This window comes from Strix aluco, chromosome 1 (assembly GCF_031877795.1).
Source record: "Strix aluco isolate bStrAlu1 chromosome 1, bStrAlu1.hap1, whole genome shotgun sequence".
Taxonomy (NCBI): Eukaryota; Metazoa; Chordata; class Aves; order Strigiformes; family Strigidae; genus Strix; species Strix aluco.
In genome coordinates, this window is record NC_133931.1 from 30,351,165 (window position 1) to 30,373,783 (window position 22,619).

Sequence of the window (22,619 nt, forward strand, 5' to 3'; positions counted from 1 at the left end):
AGGAAAGTATGGTGTGAGACGTGGAGTCTGGTTTGCTACACCCACTGCTAGCAGAGTAGGTGGGACAGGGAGGAATCTCCCTCCTGGATTTGCAACCTCCTCCGTATTTCCTGCCTCTGACTGTCACCAGGCTGTCTTAGCACGGCTTTGCCACAGGGAAGACAAGCAGCTCGGCCAGAGTTGCTGCTGCTCATTGCAGAGTGCCACTCAAAGCAGCTCCTCACTCCACACAGGCCTGGAGCATACCCCATCTCTGCTCCTTCCAGCAACACTCAGCTCCCTTCTGTCTCAGAGCCATTTCACGCTCATGCCATCGTGACTTGCTCTCCTATCCAGTGCACCTACAGTCTTGCTGGTTTGTATCAAATAGGAGCTTTAAAGAAGTGGCCATTTATAGGCCACATCTGCTCTCTAGCCCCCTTCTCCAGCAACATAAGCAGCTTTTGCCTAGGTCCCTAATCATCCATAATCTTCTCCTTCCTGCCTGATTAGCTTCTATTCTGCCAATTTGCTGCATTTCTTGAACACCCACTCCATCACTCCCTGCTTCTCTAACAGCCTGTGGAGAAAAATACTTCTCCATTTCTTTTTAAATTTTTTTCCCCTTTAATCTCTCTTGCTAGTTCAACACTTCCCTCTTCATACTCCTCACCCAAAAATACACATTCTTCTTTAGAATATTTATTAACTTCAGGAAAGGGAGCTAAACCTCTGACCAGCTTTTTCTTTTTTCTTTTTTTTTCTTTTTTTTTTTTTTAACTTGCAAAAATACTAACCCTAAAACAGTAGTTTCCCAGCACCACCACATATACACACACATCAAAAGGAAAAACATTCCACAGTCATCCAAAATAAATTCATCAGATCAGCACCTGTGCCCCTTATCTTGGAATAACTAACTATCCAATCCTGCTAATACTTATCTCCAGTGGCAGGACAAAGATTTTGCAGCACTCTTGTTTTGGGGGGACATAACATTAACTTGAATTTACATGTGGCAACTATTATGAAAGTTGATTTTGAAATGCAAAACAAACAAAATTAACTTAATTTACATATCTGTCAGCTACCTCATTTTTTAAAATCCAAAGTTTTGTTCAATTGATAAGTTTCATTCATTTATAAAATGAATGTGTTGGAACTGGAAGGTTATCTTTATCTCTTTTCATCCATTGGTATGACTAAGAGATTTTTATTACCATACAAAAAATATTTGCTTTTTCACTGCCTTTTTCACAATCTCTCTGGTAGCTGGCATGATGATATGTCAGCAACTCTGATCCCTGTAGAGGCCCTGAGGTTTCTGAGATGCATTGTTCATCTTCAACAGGCTTTACTATACATTCTTTTTATTTAGGATTATTCTCTTCAAAAATCATATGGAATACTCCAAAACCACCACCACGCATCAAAATGTATCAGTACAAACACATCAAGAAAACAGGGATTTTAACTGCTGTTTCAAAAAGGGTGATGAAAACTCATGTTTTGATGAATGTCATGCTCACATTTATTGCATGGTCACAGCAATTCTGATTCTGAACCATGGACTAGGCTCCCACCAAGCTCTGCATGTTTGGCAGAACTAGGGAGCACCAGTGAGCCATGAGACGTTGCTCAGTACCCTAGACAGCCCTGTCAGGAAACTTCTGTCAGAGCAGCATTACCCTTGTTGCTAGACTGGATATAGAAATGGTTTCCAAAGTGGCCACATGTTGATGCTCACACTCAAAAAATGTCTGGATAAGAATCAAAACCAATATGAGATAATTCAGATACTGTCCCTGAGAACAGGGAAACTCAGAAGGAAAATGCCTTTCATTGAACATAACAGCAGTCCCATGGGGTGAACCAGAAAACTGCCAGTTTATTTACTGGAATTGCTTAAAGGAATCACAGAAAAGCTGCCAAGAAGAGAGAACTGTGAACATGTGGCAGAGAAGGAAAAGTATTTTGCCTTTTTAACACCTTGCTCCCCCTCGAGTACAGCTACATAGTTGAGCTTCACCTGGGTCACTAGATCAGGTTGGTAGACACAGGCAGGCAGCCCTATTTCCATAAAAATATGAGAGAGATTCGATTTGCATTTCAGTACGGAGTCCTGGTATTATGAAGTCTTTAGAGCTGACATGCTAAAATATTAGCCTTTTACAAAGGTGTTTTCCAAAGTAAAGAACTTTTCCTGAATTACTGCAACTAAAAAACAATAACCAACAAAGTGTTGTTATATATATATGAATACTAAATATATATGTTAAATATATACATTTAGTTATATGCACTGACATTAAAATACTATAACCAAAGAAGTCTTTGCAATCTGTGTTTGCCAGACATTTTGACTGTTAGTTTCTCTTCTATATAAAAGCTGGTCAGTCCCAGGCTTCAAACTGTATTTTTATAGAGTGGTATCATCTTCTCAGATATAGCTATCAAGTTTACAGGGATCCACTGATTTCATTATTATCAAATTCCATAAAAGAAGACCACCCAGCAGATAAGAACACAATTATTTTTAAGCCTATGCAGTATAAATTGTAGGATGGTTCTATATCTTTTATACACGCAATTTATAAATGTGGACTATTTGAACTTGTATTTTAAGATATTTGGGGTTATTTGGCCCTAAACCAGAAAAGAGAGAGAGATTTAGCAGTTCAAAGTAGAAATGCATAATCTGTATGAATAAACTCTGAAATTAATTTGAAAATAAAAATGATAGCAATTGTCATTAAAAGCTTTACTTTCTAACAGAGTTTTTCATAATCTATTTAGAACAAAGACAAACCATGTTCATTTTCCAATTAAGGGTACAGAATTGAGTGTACTGGACATAATTTTTCTTTAATTCATTTGGAACAATATCTACACATACAGTCAGCACAATGAATTCTTTTTCCATTGTAGGAAAGGGAGAAAAATGGTTACATAGCTGTATCTCTGGAGTTCCCATAACCTATGGTAGGATCTATTTGAAGGACTGTTACTGATTCATACATTCATACCTTTTGACAAGTTAGACACCTTAGAGAAGGGTTAATCAGATTAAAAGAAGAAAAGTCCTGTGAAAAAGAATAAAACTGGTAAATTTTATTTTTAAGATTACTCATTACCATCATATCTGAGTCTCTAGGGAAAAGAAAAAGAAAAAATTGCAATTATGAGTTGCAGTTAATATTTGTCATATTTCACTTTCCATTTTGGAAAAGATGATCCCCCCTAAACAGGTCCTGATAAGAAGAACCGGCATATAAAAAAAATAGTCCACTCAGGAAGACTCAGCTGTTTGTAAACTCAAATGGGACAAGATGCAACCCAAGTCCAGGCTGACGTTTTGTGCAATGGACCTGTACAGGCAGGAGGATGACGTTATCCATCTTCAGTGATAGACAAAGTACTAGCATAGTGGGGATATTGCTGCAACTGGTATGTAGTATTAACCGGGAGGCAATCTTCAAATTTTTCAGAACAAGTTTACTTAAATACGATAGTGGAGGAAGATATTCTATTTCACTACTAATAAAAATACATACATTTGTTACTAATTTAATGTATATTATTTAATGTATATGATAAATTGTATTAAAAGCTCCAGAAATACTTTAGAACATATCTATTTTATTTACTTTCTGTATTGGATCACAAGATCATGTGTTCAAGATTGGTTTTCCTGAACAGAGAATGAAAGTAGCTGTGTTTTTATTTTCCTGTTGGCTTGTTTTAAATAGAAGGTTAAATTCTAGTGAATCTCTAATGTAGTAAGTCATGTGCACATGGGTGTGCATGTGGTTTTTTGCATATAGATGTATAAATGCATACTACAATCAATCAGAAGGTATATTAAAAAATTAGAAAAGCTTGCATTGTTAGAAGTATTAACTGAAAATGTCTTTGACTTTTACCAAGTCTGAAACACGTTTGATTTAGGGTCCAAAGAGTTGTATCCAAAAGCAACAAGCAGAGCAAATTCTGCCTGAAATTCTGCATTAAATTAAGACAAAAAGAGAGAGTGAAAAGATCTATAACTTAAATCTTTCTTATGGGGAGAGGTGATGTACGTGACCATCTCTCAAATGTCAGTGATAACTCTAATAGAAATAAATTTTATTTTATTTTAAATTTTAATTTATTTTATTTTATTTCAATTAAAATTTTATTCCATTTATCTTTTTTTATACAGTATTCATCTTAAAGCCAGCAGTTAAATTCCAGGCTGGCTTGTTTAAGTTTACATTGTAAACATCCCATCATTATTGGCTTAGAAACTGGCAGTTAATGTGCAGTAATCAATGTCTAAAGTAGAGCCTTGCTAGAAATAATATTGTGCCTACGTTTCTCAGATACTTTTATAAAGGGAAAAAAGGAAGACCTGGGGAACTACAGGCCAGTCAGTTTCACCTCTGTGCTCAGCAAGATCATGGCGTAGATCCTCCTGAAAAATATGCTAGGGCACATGGAAGATAAGGAAATGGTTAGTGACAGCCAACATGGCTTCTCTACGGGCAGATCATGCCTGACGAATTTGATGGCCTTCTACAATGGGGTTACTGTGCTGGTGGACAAGAGAAGAAAGAGCAACTGACATCATCTACCTGGACTTGTGCAAAGCATTTCACACTGTCCTGCATGACATCTTCATCTCTAAATTGGAGACACATGGATTTGATGGATGGACCACTTGGTGAATAGGAGTTGTCTGGATGGTCACACTCAAAGAGTTGCCATCAATGGTTCAATGTCCAAGTGGAGAGCAGTGATGAGTGATGTTCCTCAGGGGTTGGTATTGGGACAGGCACTGTTCAACATCTTTGTCGGCAACATGAACAGTGGGATTGGGTGCACCCTCAGCAAATTTGCCAAAGCCACCAAGCTGTGTCGTGTGGTCAACACGCTGGAGGAAAGGGATGTCATCCAGAGGGACTTTGACAGTCTTGAGAGGTGGGCCTGTGCAAATCTCACGAAGTTCTACAAGGCCAAGTGCTTGGTCAGGACAATCCCAAGCACAAATACAGGCTGGGCAGAGAATGCATTGAGAGCAGCCCTGAGGAGGAGGACTTGGGGGTGTTGTTTGATGAGAAGCTCAGCATGACCCGGCAATGTGTACTTGCAGCCCAGAAAGCCAGCCATATCCTGGGCTGCATCAAAAGAAACATGGCCGGCAGATTGAGGGAGGGGATTCTTCCCCTCTACTCTGCTTCCATGAGACCCCACCAGGAGTACTATGTTCAGCTCTGGGTTGACCAACATAAGAAGGACATGGACCTTCGGAGTGAGTCCAGAAGAGGCCACGAAGATGATCAGGGGTATGGAGCACCTCCCCTATGAGGACAATCTGAGAGACTTGGGGTTGTTCAGCCTAGAGAAGAGAAGGCTCCACGGAAACCTTACAGCAGCCTTCCAGTACCTAAAGGGGACCCAAAAGAAAGATGGGGAGGGACTTTTTACAAGGGCATGTAGTGATAGGACAAGGGGTAATGGCTTTAAACTGAAAGAGGGTAGATTTAGATTAGATGTAAGGAAGAAGTTCTTCACTGTGAGGGTGGTGAGACACTGGCACAGGTTGCCCAGAGAAGCTGTGGCTGCCCCCTCCCTGGAAGTGTTCAAGGCCAGGTTGGATGAGGTTTTGAGCAACCTGGTCTAGTGGAAGGTGTCCCTGGCCCTGGCAGGGAGGTTGGAACTAGATGATCTTTAAGATCCCTTCCAACCCAAACTGTTCTATGAGTTTATGATTCTATGATATAATTATTTTTAGATAAATATGAGTTTGTGGATTTTTCTAATAAGAAAGGTGTTTTCATGTCTTTGCTTTGGGAATGTGTTTGAAGAAATTAAACTCTGCTCTTTTGGGAGCTTCATAACTAAAAGATGCATAAGATTAAATGCACCTACATAAGCAAAATTCTGTGTTCTTGTAGAGAGACATTTGATAAGTGAATCCATTTTCTGTATGTCATCTTTGAATGGGGATAGCATTTTCTTTTAACATGTGAATTAAAGAACAAAGCATGTAAAAACTTTCCCAGGCACAGATTCCACCATTGTAGTTTGCACTGTTAATTGGACACTAGTGGAAAGAAGTACCCATTCAAACTCCTTGCCTGAAGGATGTAGAGATATAACCATTTAAAATCCAATCATGGTCTCAGAGCAATCCTCAGTCCTGTATGAGAACCTTATGCCAATGGAAACTGGATGGCAGAGAACCTATCAATCAGATCAGATGTAAAATATCTCTGTTCACAGGAGTCTTCAGACATTAAATTAATTTGCTGATGATTAAATAGAAAGTCTCTAACAACAATCTTCTGACATGTTTCAGAATGTAAATCTACTAGACTTGAAGTTGGCAACAGAAAAAGTCCCAGCTTTGCCCTGCTTGTCTTAGTACAATGGGCTCAGGTTAAGGACATCACCAGTATCCATAGTTCAGCAGGTTGGTTTCTTCTGTCTGTATTAGAAAATTACAGCGAGAGAATAATTTACTGCATAAAATACAGTTTAAGTGGTTCCACACTGGGTCACTAAATCCCCCCAAAATGACAAAATGGGCACTGCAATTATTGCATAAAGAGAAACTTAAAACTGGGGTGGTACAGACCTCTGCTTTTGAGAATCACCACATTTACAGTCCCAGTCATTGGTACAGTTAAGATGAGCATCCAGGATGTAGAATCACACCAAGCACAGATGTATCCACAGCACATGACATGAAACCTGTACCTTGGATGTTCCCCGTCCTCAGTAGAAGGACTATGCTTTACTGCAGCTGGGAGAACACCCTCCACTTGGGCTTCAGAGGACAAGAATTTTAAATTTAATGTAAATTCCCTATCTTTTGTCCAGGTTTGTTCCATGTGACTGGCACCCTTCCTGCAAAAGGTGATCTTTAACTTCTGATTGAAGTTCCTTGATATTAGTGCTTGCTTACTGAACCTTTACCATGAAATAAAATAAATAGTGACTTTACTGCCTTTTTTCCTTCTGTAATTTTTACATTACTTTCCATTTTTTGCCAGCCCTCTCCTTTTGCTCCCTTCCATGATGTAAACGAAGAAGGAACAAACAGTTCTAATTCCCAAAATCAAATGTCAGACCAAAATGTGCTTCCAGCTGAATTCACTCTAATTCTTAGTAATTCAAAATAATTCCAGTTTAGTTAAATTCCAAACCATTTCTTCCTTTTTGTATTTTTTAAAATACTTTTAGCAAAATGTCACTGCACGGTAGTTTTTCTCTCTCACACACACAGAGACACACACATACAAATATCACTGGCTATAAACTGTGTGCAATAAAGATGTAATAAAGATAAATGTAGATTCTTTTTCCACTGTACCTTTCATTTTTCCAAAAGACTGGTCTGCTGACAGACTGACTTATAAGAGATTTTATTTGAAATCATAAATAACTTGTATTCACTGATCTAAATTAAATGAATATTGTAGAGATAGTGCCACAAGTAAAAATATAATGAAGAATAATGTAGGTAGAAAAAAGGAAAGTTTGAAATATTCATCATATAAAAAAAATTATCATTCCATTTTACATTCTTAGAGTAATTGACATTGAAAAACAAATGCCCTTAAGAGTTGTGCTTAGAAAATAAAATCTTTGAATCAATGTTAAACCCATCTCTGTTATCGCTCAGAGATTATATATGTTGAAAGTGTATTCTGTTATTGATGTAACAACAACATCAATTAATTTCACGTTTCTTTTCATTGCCATTTACACAATCCTGAAACACTCACTAAACCAGACCTGTCTGATTCCCAAGAAGAGCTGAGACATCATGAAAGGCTGTATGATTCCGTTACCCACTGGTGAATCCAAAAATGCCTCAGCAGACCTGATGTCAGAAGCTTTCCCTGTGAGCTCTTTCCAACTATTTTCGGCATATTATGGAACAAAGGTACCGCAAATGCAAACAGTCTTTTGAGAGCATGAAGAGAACAGTTTAGCTGAACAAAGAGGGCACATACACTAATTCAATTTTGCAGACATGTAAGTGGGCATCTTACATAGGCCTCTGAGGTTGAAGCATCCCTGTTCTGCAGGATAACACAGAACACTGCCATTTTTTCTTATACCTCTCTTTTATCTTATCTCTGACCCAATTCCTCCTCAGGCCCTGATCCTTCAGACTAATTGTTTTTCCCTACTCCCTGCCACTGGGGTGAGAATGTCCCCATGTGCCAAGTAGGACCACAAAGGCAGTTCTGGTGCTGCTGCTGCATGTCAGTGGACACTCACAACAGCAAGGGGAGCAGCACAGAGCTCCAAGCTGTAATCCTCGGAGAGCCCTCTCCATGGGGCTTGTTTATTATCCACAAAGCAACAGCAAGTCAACCACAAAACACATGGCAATGATCCCCAGATCTTTCTGAGCTCCAGTCAGCCAGGACAGAGTGTCACGCTCTTCCCTCTCATTTCAGTCTTTTTTTTCCCTCTTGCTCCAGCAGCCATATGACCAGCCAGGATCACTTTAACACCTTACTGGTTGTGTTTACTTTTTACTACAATGTTTGCATCTAAACTCAACAGGAGGAAATTGAAATTCAGTGGAATTCTGACTGTGAAAAAAATTTCTCAGCATTAGATGTTCATGGCAAACATTTTAATGGCCATAAAATTAGGGTTTTTGTTCCCACAGCTAAAAGAAAATAGACTATCAATACAAAGGCTTTTTCCAAGACAATAACTGAAAACATTTTCAATCTAAGTATTCTGTATGCCGGCTGACTTACTGGGATACTTTACACAATCCCTGGCAATGTTTATTTGATTGGGCCACTGCCAAAAAATAAAATAATTTGGAATTCAACACAGGTTACTCAGAACCACCAGCTTTATCTATTGCTATGCAACCTCCTACTATAAGCATGGCAAAAGAAAAAAACAACAGAATTTTGAAGCCTGCCTCTATCACATTACTTCCCCCCCCCCCCCTAATTTGCATTTTTCTTTAGAAGCAGTCCAGAGCCACATGACTCAGAAAACAGAATTTACAAATGATATATGAGTTTCAGCACAAAACTGCAGTAGAAAAATCGCATCCCACATTCTAAAAAGGTTCTCTCTTTGGCTTGAAAAGCTATGCCTATATTAGCCCAGCAACACATCTTGAGAAAGCTTTCTTACTTGTTTCTACTCTAGAATAACATAAGCAAATTACAGAAACACCAATTCCTTTGTGCTGCAGTACTCCTATAGTACCCTTTTAGAAGGCACTGAAAACGCACAGGAGAGTTCTTAGTTTAAATGAAGGGGTGCTTATTTCTACACCAACCTAGCTATGACCCAGAGTTCACACAAAACTGGCACCATGAGGCAAGTCCATGCTCAGACATGTATGCCAGGCAAGTATAACAGTATAGACATAGTCATGAATCCAAATTATAACTGAGCCTCAAGGACAGCATACTAAAGCAATCATGTAACTTGTCAGCTACAGAAATATCTTTCAGAGTAATAATTAATTCTTGCATCCATATAAGTACAGAAAAATCAAAGATTTGTTATTTGTCCAGTTACAGTGACCTCTAATCTAATTATTACAGTTTATTCCTCATAGTGACAGAATTGAAGATGATATGCACAAAGTTACCCATTTCTCTGGTGTTTTATCTGACTTCCTTTTTGACTCAAAGTATGGTGGTTCTCTGTAAAGTTTTGCCTTTGGAGCATGTCCAGAACTGCCAGAGCATGTGTATCTAAATCACTCACTTTCAGCGGATCAGGGTGCAGTGCACCTCTGAAGACAAGTTTAACCACCAGGTTATATAGCCACCACTCCAGTGGAGGTAGTATCCAGCGTCATTGTAATGATTATTCTCCAAATATGAAACATCAAGAACATTGTTTTTCAGCTGAGATACCAGCAAACAAAACACTTTCTCATGTAATGAAGAGGGTTACCAAGTGTATAGACATAACCCAAAATGAAGGCTGTAGTCCTAGAAATCATAGTTCACTAGTTTCTGTGGGCTTTTTTGTAGAATAAAACATTATTACCTTTTTGCAGGAATGAATCAACAATATCTTTAAGTATGAGTCAGGAGTATGGAAGTATCTTTAAATGTTTTGACATTTTACCACCTTAGGTTTGCTGTGCACCAGCTTGACTTTACTTTTATGGCTGCTCTAAATTTCATTGCCCATCAAAAGTTTCTAAGGTGCTACTACAATACTGGGAAGGAACATCCATATAGAATCATGGAATCACAGAATGGTTTGAGTTGGAAGAGACCCTTAAAGATCATCTAGTCCAACCCCCTCTGCCATGGGCAGGGTCATCTTCCACCACATCACGCACAAAACCGCATCCGACCTGACCTTGAACAATTCCAATGATATGGCATCCACAACTTCTCTTGGCAACCTGTTCCAGTGTCTCACCACCCTCACTGTAAAAAATTTCTTCCTTATGTCCAATCTAAATCTACCTGTATCATGTTTCCCAAGCTGCTTTTGCCCACAGGATCCTCAGAATGCAGAACTAGCCCTAGTTGCTTTACCTTCTCCCTCCCCATCACAGAAAATATGGAGTGGATGTAGTTTTCGACACACTATTTGGGTGCTTTCATCTGGCAATGTGGCACCAACAAGGAAAATTCCAATTGTACTACTTGTGTATACATTTATTCTCATGCAATATTCATGTCTAGCAGCAGACAGCTAACAGAAAAAGCAGACGGATAGGCTGTTATGACCATGAAAGTGAAAATCTCTGCCAGGTAGAAAGAATTTAAACAGTTGCTCCAAAGTTGGAAAGGTCAAGATGATGCTGTGACAGCTTGCTTTACCAGGAACAGCCTCTTCTTTGTGCAACTGGTAATGGAAAAGAGTCACTACATTCAGTCTGTAGGGAACTACTTATTAAATGGGTCGGAGAATACATATTTCAAAAGTTAGACTGTTGGCCGTAAAGGGTGCAGTTTAATTCTATAATAAACACAAGCTTGATGTTCACAGAAATAACGGTGTCAGAGTTGCCCTTTATAACATTGATCCAGTGCTGGTAAACATCAGGAAGAGGACAGAAAGCTTGCTGCAAGTACAAGCCACAGACATTATGTTATCGAATTGCAGTGAAAACAAAATAACATGAATAAAGCAAGCTTGATAAACTCATAATGCCAAATATTTTTCTCAGTAATACAGTACCTGCAAACAATCTGCACTGCTGCCCATAAGGAAAAACTCATTTTAATAATCTAAATATTTGCCCGCTAGTCCCAACTGATTTGTCTGTAACAGTGTTAATGTGCTAGGAATGGTAATGCAATGATTTTGAACACACTTTTATGCTTCCTTTGATATTCCAAGTATCTCAGTTGCTGTCCCTGAACAAGAAAATCACATAATTACTTCTGCAAAGAGGCTTGTCATAATCCAATGTTTAGTACAGACCTCTTCTTTCTTTGGAATGTGAACTCTGAAATGCTAAACTCAATATGAAACAGCCAACAAATGCACACATTTTTCAATAAAAATGGTCTTGTGCTGACAAAATCATAGCCTGCTAATGCACCTCTTAGATTGATAAATGTGAATGTGAAAGCTGAACAATGTGACTTTCCTATCAAGTTTTTCATTTGCATAGGTTACCTCAAGGTCTCCATTCAAATTATTTGGTCTCTTCTATGAAATCAACAAACATGAACCACTCCATTTCTCAGCACCAATTTCCTGTTTCACTACTTGCTCCTTCCAAGCTCTTTACCTCCCACAAAGCACGAAACCTCGTGAGACCAAAATGTGATACAGCACGTGGATATTCCCATTATATAGTAAAGGTGAAGAAAGGGATTCACATAACAGAAAAAAGGCCAGACAATAAAAAAGATTTTGAGATGAGATAAGATTCATTTGTTTATAACCACCATTTTTGCTCATGAGAACAAGTACCCCAACATTACAAAGAATTTACTCTGTGCACAAAAAATGAAGAATACATTGACAAATCCTGTGCAAGCACATGTTTTTGCCAGTTTTACCTCTTGCTTAAAGAAGTGCTGGTTAGAGCTATATTAAAATTACAGGTTGCCAAGGCTTGCCTTCTGACCTTAAAGAAGAGAGGCGCTGCACAGTTTTCATCCACCTGGCTAAACTCCTGCCTTCCTTTTCTTCCCTTCCCAAAATGAAGCATCTATGTTCAGACCAGGCCTGCTTTGTGGTGCTTGCAGACTGCACCCTGCAATGAGGTGCTGGTTAACACAGGACACAGCACAGCACGGCACATGCCGTTGACTAAGCAGTCCTGACTGTTTTGTGACTGTGCTTGAGACTCTGCCATGGCCCTGTGTTTGGCTCCTTGGACATTGTGGGAGGAAAACTCAAAAACCAGTGGTCTCTTTGAGAAGTAGGACCTCACAGGTCAAGTTCAAGGATGTCTTTCCTGAACTGCCTCTGAAGGTTAACCAACATTGCTCTGTAAAGAAAGCTGTTCCTCAAAAGAGGAGACCTGGCCCTGAAATCTGCATCCAAAGGATGACAAAACGCCATTGAAATATAACACCACTGGGTACAAGAAAAGCTTTGCTAATTTCCTCCAAGGCCAGGAGAAGGCATTGAATTTTTTTCACCCTTTGAAAAAAGAAGATGTGCATCCTACAGAGCCATCTTTCATTTCTCTATACACTTATTCCTTAACTAGCACAGAGATTAACAGGAAATTTAAGAGCAAACTTGCTTCATTCAATCTGGTTCTCTTGGTAGAGAAAGAAAAATGATCATTACAAAAAAGAGATATACAGGAGGAAAAGCAGAAAAAACTGTCTGCTGAAGTGAAGCAGCAGCAGTTTACTTACAACTAAGGTGACTGTAACAAGAGAGGGAGCAACAGCAACTAAAGATTGCTGAGATCTCTGAAAAAGCAGAGATTTCAGCCATGCAAAACTATATGTGCTTTTGAGTACACTTTCTTTGTTCTTTTCGTTGGCTCCTTGGTCCCTCCCTCTATTTAGTCCACATGCCATGTTACCCACAGCACCTTTGCTGCTGCTGTGTTACACCCAGTTGGATAAGTCATGCAGCTTCCCCATGACTCAGTTGCTGCCCCTTCCATACCTCAGAACAAATCTTATACTTACCTAGTCTATGTAGATTGAAAGTATCTTGGGTAAACTGCCTGTTACTTTATGAACTGCTCCACACAGGATAGCCTCATTTTAAGTAGTCCCTAGGCACTACCAGACTATGTCTCTCCAAAGACACAGGAGAAAAGAGTATAGAAAGATTTTTAAAACAAAAAAAAAAGAAAAACAAGAAAAAAAAAAAAAAAGGATCAGACTGTGTCCTGTCTATATTTAAGATTTTATTATGCTATTTGAAATATGATCAAAATAAACTTATGGATAATAAGTGATGGTGTGTATCAAACACAGGTAGGCCTGTTCATAAGAAGGGAGGAAACAGTCACACAAATCTCACACAAAGTCACATAATGACAAAAGAATAGTATTTTGGTTAAATCAGCAAAGCAAAATTGAGGTTTAAAACATTTTACAAATAATTAAAATATGACCTTGATCCTTACTGGTACTTAGATACACATCTTCCATTGGCAGTCCAAATTACTATGTGGTAGCTTTATTAGAAAAACAACACAGCTCACAAATTACCAAATATATATCTCTGAATACCTATTAGAATTAGCTTTCATGCTTGAGTGAACTAAGAAGTAGTTGATTTTATAAGAAATATAAAGCTATTTGTGAAAACTGCTGAACTTTTTAAATCCCACCAACCAATACACTAAGAGCCACATTCTCAATGTCACCAATTGCAGTCTGTACCTTCCTTATATAGAAGAATCAATCCTTGTAAGCAAAACAATCGGGGAGTGCAGAAACATCTGTGCAATTGCAAAAACAATGCAAAAAATAAACTTACTTTATCCCAAGGGTCTAATCCTGGCAACAGTCATACACAGGAGTAGTTTTATTCCAGTCTGAGCAGAGACAATGAGCAACTTTACTACAGAAAATATTCCTGTACAAGTGTTTCCAGGATCCGTTCCCAAATCTATAAAGAAACCATGTTAAGAGCTCAGGTACAGTTGTTGTCTACACTTATATAGTTTACATTGGAATAAAGTTACATAAAAATATGTAATTTAACATTAAAGCTATGCTAGGAAATTGAAAGAATTGCTTGTTTTTTCCCCTCCATCAGCTATCAAAAAAGCAATTTGAAATTGAATAAAAAGGGAGATATTATCTGAACTGTAGGTGTTGTGAAAACTGTGCAGTGAAAATTAAAATACTAGTTTGTGCTGCAGCCATAAATTACTAAACTAATTATCTAGTAGCAGGCAAAACTGAATCATTCAAAGGGGTAATTAGCAATCAGACATAATGAGTACTGCTACTATTTCTTGTCATACTGTATTTAGCTTCTGTGCAGCCTAGAGGAACTGAATTATTTCCTATCCTTCTCAGAGGGCATTACTGCTATATTGAGTGCATCAGCCCATATTATTACTCCCAGTAGTTTAATTCTTCACTGGACTGCACACTTCTGATTTCTCCTGTCAAAGTTTTGCCTGATCTCCTGGGTCCTTTTAAGCAGGTATCATCCTCACAGTTTCCTCCTTGGCCTTAGCATAAATGTAAACTGCAACGTAATCAAATTACATGGCTCTTTTATTATTTTTATTGTATTCCTGTCCGTGAACATATGCTGCATCTTATAGATAGTTCATGTTTTCTATAGCATTTGGACATTATACACAGCGTAAAATGGAAGACTTGCATAAAACTGTATATCCAGAGTGCATAGAGGGGAATTAGACTGTTAATGCTGACTTTTCGGATAAGAATGTGCAAACCCACATATGTTGTTGATCAAAGGTACTTTGGAGAAAACTCATCTTTTTTCCAATTAGTTTAACATCCACACTTCACAACAAGGAATAAAAACTACAAAACATCAAGCAAGTGTTGCTTTTATTTGGAAAAAAGATAGCGCAGAAAATCCAGATTCCTTAGTTAATACATTCTGTTGGGGGTCTCTCTTAACTTTGAATACAAAAGTTTATTTTCAGCCAGACAATGTCTTATTGTCATAAGCTTCACATTACTGGTGGCCTCTTATTTTGCGCAAAGTTTTTGTACATGCACATACTCAAGAATATATCACAGACTTCAACAGAACATCTCTTTATGAAAGCCAGATTTTACCGATATATTTGCATTTTTGCAGCACAGTCCAAGGACCATCTGGTAATATGTATCAGCAGAGAAGCTGATGACCTATGAAAACTGGTGAAAGTAGAATGCTTTAGTGAAGGACTACTACTCTGATATAAAAACTCTAGAGATTTAAATATTTTCAATTTATTATATTATGTTAATATTAGACATAATGATAAATAATATTCACTAATAAGTGATTAGGTATCCATGTTCAAATTTTCTTTCATCATTTGCAGCTTCAGGCAAAGTTTTCCTCTGCTGTCCACCAACTGTCAAGGGCTCTGGCTGTTTACCAGGTTTTTATGGAGTGACGTAGGGATCTGGGCTAATACTAAGCTACCAAGGTTGAATTCTTTTCAATGAGTTGATGCAATAGAGCAACAATGTAGAAAACATTGGAAATATTTTCAAGAAGATATCTCCTCACTAAATATAGTATAACTTACATATCAGCATGAGTAGAATCCCCTTCCACCCACACCAATTTTTTTCTTATGAAACTTGCAGTGACACTAAAGTTTACTGTTGTGGTGGAAAGAAAGAGAGAATTGCAGTGCAGGGTTATTGACCAGCCTGCTCTTCATCACATCATTTGCTTGCTTACATTTGTGCTTCTACAAAGGCCAGGATTTGGCACATAATAGTTTGGCCCACATTCCCAAAACCAGATTAACATAATTTAGTGCCAAATTAGCATTCGTGGCTGAGCAAACACTGGCTGCAGCATCAGGGCTGGTCCATTTCAAAAACAGAACAGAGATTTTTATGAGTTGCATCTACTTTTTAGTCAGTATCCATGTGTCAGTAGTAGTTCCTCTCTGAATAGACTGATAAGGTGTCTGCTTGAGTCAAATCTGAGTCTGTTCCACTAGTTTCCAGAATCTGTTACTTTTATTTGAAACTGCTTACTCCTAAGCATCTAAATGTGCATATCACTATGGTAGGCTGAAAAGAGTTGATTGTATATTTTTTTTTGTCAAGTACTCCTGCAGATGTATTGCTTTTGAACTAAGGTCTTCAGGAGTTATGACAACATCTTTCTCGCACGCTACTACCAGTTTCATGGCCTTGAACTGTAGATTTACACTGGTCTTTGTATTTAGATTGGATCTAGGATGCTAGTGTCCCAGTCCTGAATACGTTCATTGAGGCTAAACAGATGCATATACAGAGTTCGGATTATTAGCTATCTTCATGGAACAAATACATTACATTTCAGAAAGCACATATTTTTAACTGGGTTTTTATTAGTCATAGAAAGAAGGAACTTTAAATTCACATAATTTTTCTTCAGTCTCCTTAAAAAACATTTATGTGATTTTTAGCAGTTTACTGTAATTTCTCTTTAGTAAGATGCTGCAAATAATAACCCAAGTTTAGGATTGTGAACTACTGTATCATTTTTATTTGGAATAATTATGACTTCCATATTGCCAATCACATCTTTGGGGAACATTACAAATTCAACCTCACCTGTATATTTTTGCTTATTGAAGTTCCCAAAATCCAAATATTGCTCTCTGTTTAAAAAACACATTAACAAGGTAGAATTAGTAAATGATTAGGTTAAGGCAGATGTCCAGAAACAAGTTTCAAATGGATCACAGATTAAATATGTGATTATACTTGTACTAATTCTCCTTACTGGACAATTTTTTTGAATTGAAAGCTATGAAAGTCAATCCTTTATTCTCACTGCAATTTCATCTTTATGTAATCCTTCCATGGAATGATCTATAGCATTCTTCTTTGATGTCAAGTGGTCACTATGAAAGCTAATATTCTTTCAAGAAATACGAAGCTCCCTGTTTTCTTTTTTCTTCATCTCCTCACTTCATCCTGCCTTCTCTTTTTGTTATCAAAAGGAGAATTAGGGCATTTTGATTCAAAATGCACATCACACAGATGGGTTAAAGCTTTTCCACTTTGATCTCCTAAAAACCTCTCAAACCTCTTGATCAAAGAACTCCTTCCTAAGATCTGAGTCCTGCAGCCATTGGCTGTTTCACTGAAATTGGTGAGAATAGGACCATTCCTGGCTGGCCTTGAACAAATGGAGGTAGAGCGCTAACATTCACTAGCTGCATTCAGATTTCCTCTTTCTTGATGGTTGGTGCTTCCTCATTATGAGCTCTTCCATATCTTTGGCAATTTCCCTGTTTCTATTATGTAAAATCTACATGTTTTCACATTCTGCAAGTATCAAGATTTAATCAGTCTGTATCTTCATTTATTCTACACATTTTCCATTAAAATTATTTTCATTTCAATCAACTGATAGTAGATTTCATACCTGACAGCTATGTCACAACACATTTCTAATCAATAGCTATTTTTCCCCACTTGAATTTATTCATTTAAGAAGGTCAGTCTTGGTTACATTAAGAAGAAACACTTACTTGCAATTTAAATTTGGACAAGTAGTACCCTGAAATAAAGTTTAAAAAGGCATTATGCGCACCCTTATTTGCAAAATGTGTACACACAAACACAAATCCGCCGAAGTTAAGAAAGTTTTTATGTTTTAACCATTTTAGTAGAAGCAAGTTCATGTAGAAATACTCTAGAATATGGAAATGTATAAGCTCTAGTTCTGGTTCTACTCCTGTGGTTTCATTAGAATTGTGTGAGGCTTGACTGACACCTCTGCATTCAGTCTGGTCCTGCCGGCAAGATACTCTCCCTTAATTGTTCTGTAGCCTGTGGCCTCTCTTCATCCTGGAAAGCATCAAATTACTATAGTTTATTGCACTCTAAATGCATCTTTGTATAAAGTAGCCAGAGAGGGCGTAAATGGAAGTAAATGTTTCTTCTTAAATATTGTTCCTAAGTGTGAACTTCATTTTATACACTATCATTTAAAGCACAGCCATAACCTTTATTCTAATATCAAACTGAACTTTGAGATTTATTAAGGCTGAACAAGAGAAATGTTTCTTGCTTTCCATTTCCACACTGCCAGGAGTTGTTTTTTCTAACCTGACACGGAATTGGGCTAAATTTCATGTTGAAACCACAGGTTCTCTTACCCACTTCCTTATGCCACCATAATTACAGCAAAATATTACTGTGATAAAACCAGCTGTCACAATTCCCAAGGTTATCAGTCTTTAATAATCAGTCTTTAAATGACTAATCAGTCTTTAAATGTTATTTCAGTCACTGACCACTCAGGTCTGTTGGTAACCATTTTCTCATCTCTTTACATGCATTTAACAATTTTTTACATAAATATGTAAACCTCAGGTGATAAGATGCTCATCTTTTCATTGAGACCAAATCTGATCTTTTTGGGTGTTTTGACACCCAAGAGCTCTGGGTACATGAAACTTATGATTACATTGCTTTAAGAGAAATGTACTATAACTTATGGGAACAATCTTGGAAGTGTAATTCCTACTAAGTGATGTTCCCACTGGTTTTTAAATCTTTGGGTGAGGTAAAAAAAAAAAAAAAAAGGCAGAATTTATGTCTTTTAGATGCAGCTTGTTGTGTCCCATTGCTTTCTGGGAGCAGGAAGGGAAAAGGAAGAAAACCATATTCTTCTTCGAAGGGGATGGAAATGTTCTGGAGATAGAGACCTTGAGTTATCCTATACTGAGTCTTGAAATCATACATTATACATGGTTACAAAGAAAAGGTTCTTATAGAACAGAAGTGAGATAAAAGAACTACATATTAACTTTTTGAGATTAAAATAATTGACAGAAAACAATTTTAGTTTAGAAAACTTGACTACTTTGATGACAGATTTTAAGACACATTTTCAGAGTCCCAAAGTTTCTGTAGAAATCTTTTCTAACTGTTGTCAGGTTTTAGTCTTTGTCTAAAACTGGTACATGCCACATCTAGTTTATCTCCCAGCACAGCAAAATAATGAAATGAACAACAAAAGGCACTTTTAGAAGCACACTTTTAAAAGCATCTGTATTCCTAAAGTCCCCTCCTGGACTAAATTTAGCTACATGATTGCAACTGAAAGCAGAATTCCTCCCAGGTTTTAAACATGTAGTTCCAATGACAAACACTTAAGGCAGAAATTATGCCCTCAGATACACTTCAGCAGCTGGAGTCCAGTACAAGTTTTGAAGGCAGAATTTGACCTTAAGAAGTAAAATAAAGGACAGTCTCATAACCTTTAAGGGGGTAACACCTAAATGTGACTCCAAGGGGGCACAGTACCAAAGCTAACAGCAGCAGCTGTATTTAGTAGATTAGAATCCAGCTTGTTAAAGTATTTTTAATATGAATATATATTGCATATAACATAAAATGCAACAAAAGCTTTTCTCTAGTAGTGTAGATAAAGCTGATAAATTTCCTTTCCTATATTGGAGGTCAATAGCACTTATTTTTATCATTCTGCACTGCTCATAATTTTTGAGTTAGTAAAGACAGATTATGGATGAAATTTTCAGCTATGAAGCATACCAATGTTCAAATCTATAGATAACTATTGCTCTTCATGCTATTTTTACTTTATAAAAGTATCAACAGCTTAAAATACCATTTTTTTTCCCACAATGATTTGTTTTGGAAGAATTTAAGCAGACTATTCTCACTAAGAGGTCTAGAAATTACAACCATGCTACCAAACTTTCATATTCTCATCATCCAAACATAATATTTGTTATGCAAAAACTCTGAAGTTTCTAACTTTGTTCCTCCTAGCACTGTAATTGTGCCCTTTTCTAGGCTGGTTTTAAAATCTTTATAGATTATGATCTATTGTCTTTAGAAATGAAGATTCACTTATATTCCATATAAAACCTAATTTCATTTGATTTCAAGTGCTACTTAAACAAAATACACCAATTTATCTGCTATTTATATCTTAATTTGAAGAAACAGAAAAGCTTACATAAAGACTTCAGTTATTGTCATTTTATGATAGACACTACATTTGCTTTAGAACACACCTAAATCCACCTCTGAACTTAGTTATTATTATTATTCCAAGCATCATGATGGCAGCATTGCTTCAAAGACTGACATCTACTTTCTTAAATTCAACATTTGACTGCACATTCATTTGGTTGAACAATTATCCTTCAAAAGTTGTAATGTATCCATTTTCTAACGACAACATGCTGCAGTATCAGCGACTGCAGCAAAGCTCAGTATACTTCTTTGAAATGTTTTCTTTCAACACCATTTCCAACTTCAAAATACTTCAAAGAAACATCTTTGCATACCTGCTTCATTTCAAAATGGATGATCACAATAAAAAATAGACACAAGCACTTTAATCTCTTAAAGTCCTATTAGAGTTTGATTTCACAGCATTCATTTTTCAAGTTTTAGAAAATAAATATTCACTTCATATACTAAATACAGAACAAAGACACAGAAACAAAGTTAGTAAGACTTCTAAATACAACTACTTATTTGTTAGTACCTCAGATTCCTATAGTGCTAGTAGAAACATTATAGGCAAAATGATAAGGTGAAACCCAAAGACAAGTAATGTTTGTTTTGTTGTTGGGATTTTTTGGGTTTTTTTGAGCATATTCCATAAAAGAGAAGATGGAATTTCAGTTAAATTCTTAGAAAGTGCATGCCCCTAAATGGAGAACTGTTCTTAGTTAACTTTACTAGTTTATGAAGTTTTCACTTATGAACAGGACCAGAACTATGAAGCTTTCTGTGTTAGGGAATTTTGATAAAATCTTATTTCAAAGGGTTAGACAAAACCAGCACAGTATTCATAGAAAAAACATTGAATAGCTTTGAACTACTGACATGTACATCAACTTGCAGTTCAGTGTACTGTTGTAACTGTGTATTTCAGTGGCCACCTACCTTTATGGGATCTATGGTTTCCCTGTTTAGGTTTAGCACAAACTTATCAGAAATTTGCAACATCAGCATTAGCACTGTACAATTTCTTCCCATGTCTCTGCCTTCATCAAGAGCATTCCAGATTGGATAAAAGCCTGTACAAGCAAGCTATTTTCAGAGAAGCCAGTTCGGTATAAATCAAGGAAGCAGTCTCCAAGACAGTAAGGCTTGCTGGCAGAGATAGCCATCTTGTATCTAGTCTAGCATGGGCAAACATCACTGTATTAAAGCTTCTGGAGACAAGTGTTATAACGGCTGTCTGTAACATTAACTGCTGACAAAAAAAAAAAAAAAAAGAATACAAAAGGAAGAAAAATCCAAATATTTTTCTAAGTAAGTAATCAATGTCAAACATGAGCAGTGAGTAATTATGCTTTTATTAATAGAATTAGATTATCCTAAAAACACCAGACAACTTCTCTCTTGGAAAGATACATTGCATTTCATTTCTGATAAGGGGAAAAATGTTGAGATGTCTTCCCCAAAGGAGAAAAAGGTTTGTATACAACTTGACCTACCAGACGTTTTGAAAACGATGGATTGTCTACTTGTCCTTGACCATAGCCTCAGACTCCTGTCTCCTGTGAACACTTCAATGTTCATAACAATCGGTCTTACAGTGGATTTTAAAAAGAATAGCTAAAGAGTGGCTATCATTAGAATTTGAATTTAATTTTGCATAAAGTTCAAGTACCAGATTCAACAAGCTGAAAAAGATCATTGCATTACAAGGCCCAGATCATTGCATTTGGTAGTTCTGGAATAACAAATATCTGTGAAAAAACAACTAAAATATCAGTGTAGTTTTAGTTTTAAGAACTGAGGAATTAGTGAAAATTTCATATATCTATGAACTTTAGTTACAGAACTGGGAATTGACATGCATGAGACACACTTGCAGGACTTCTTTCTGAAGAAAATTCCTCTTCATTTCATCCCCACATACACAAACAAACAAACATATGTGTGTGTATCAACTTAATACTGCACCATTCTACTGAACTACAATGAAGTTTCAGTTTGGGTTTGGCTTTTTTTAATTTTTTTTTTTTTTTAATAACTAGCTCTATGATAGTATGTAAAGCAGGTTACAAAGAAATAGATAACACGACTAAGGCTGAAAATCAACTGAAGAATTCTCCTCCAAAACAAATTGACTACTTTCATTTTCCATCTCTGACCAAATCACTATAGTTTAATTGAAATAGATGGAAAGATAGAAAGAGGAGTAATATTCATAAAAATTAATACACCAACCACAATTTTCAGAAGTTTGTTACTCAAAAATACTCAAATCACAGAATATTAGATACAGACAGTTTACTGGAAAATCATGACATTTGAATTATTGAGATTTGCCTACCTTCATGAGCCATTGACAATCACATTTTTTTTAATCAAAAGTCTTACTGATGTTTTTAGGTCTCATGGCTGAAAGGAAATATCTGCAAGTTGAAAATTCTGGAAAAGTAGCAGTTAAAGTTACACAATTTGAGTATATCTAATATTTTGAGTGTTTAAGTCAGGCAAAACTGCAGTTTTGCTTCACACTAATTCATTTTTCTAATCCCATATTAA

General features: G+C 36.9%; 1 protein-coding gene across 9 annotated transcripts in view; it reads right to left on the reverse strand.

Annotated features, from left to right (window-relative positions):
* The window catches only part of RALYL (RALY RNA binding protein like), a 408,271-nt gene that overhangs the window by 249,297 nt on the left and 136,355 nt on the right, over nucleotides 1-22,619 (reverse strand). For 2 of the 9 annotated variants that reach the window (XM_074816683.1, XM_074816658.1), the window contains 2 exons: nucleotides 16,674-16,720; nucleotides 13,897-14,028 (listed from right to left, as the gene is read on the reverse strand). The exons of 6 other annotated variants lie outside the window; for them this stretch is intronic. The gene's annotated coding sequence lies outside the window, so the exon portion shown is untranslated. The remainder of the gene's footprint in view (nucleotides 1-13,896; nucleotides 14,029-16,673; nucleotides 16,721-22,619) is intronic. One more of the 9 variants, XM_074816665.1, reaches the window with a different exon arrangement.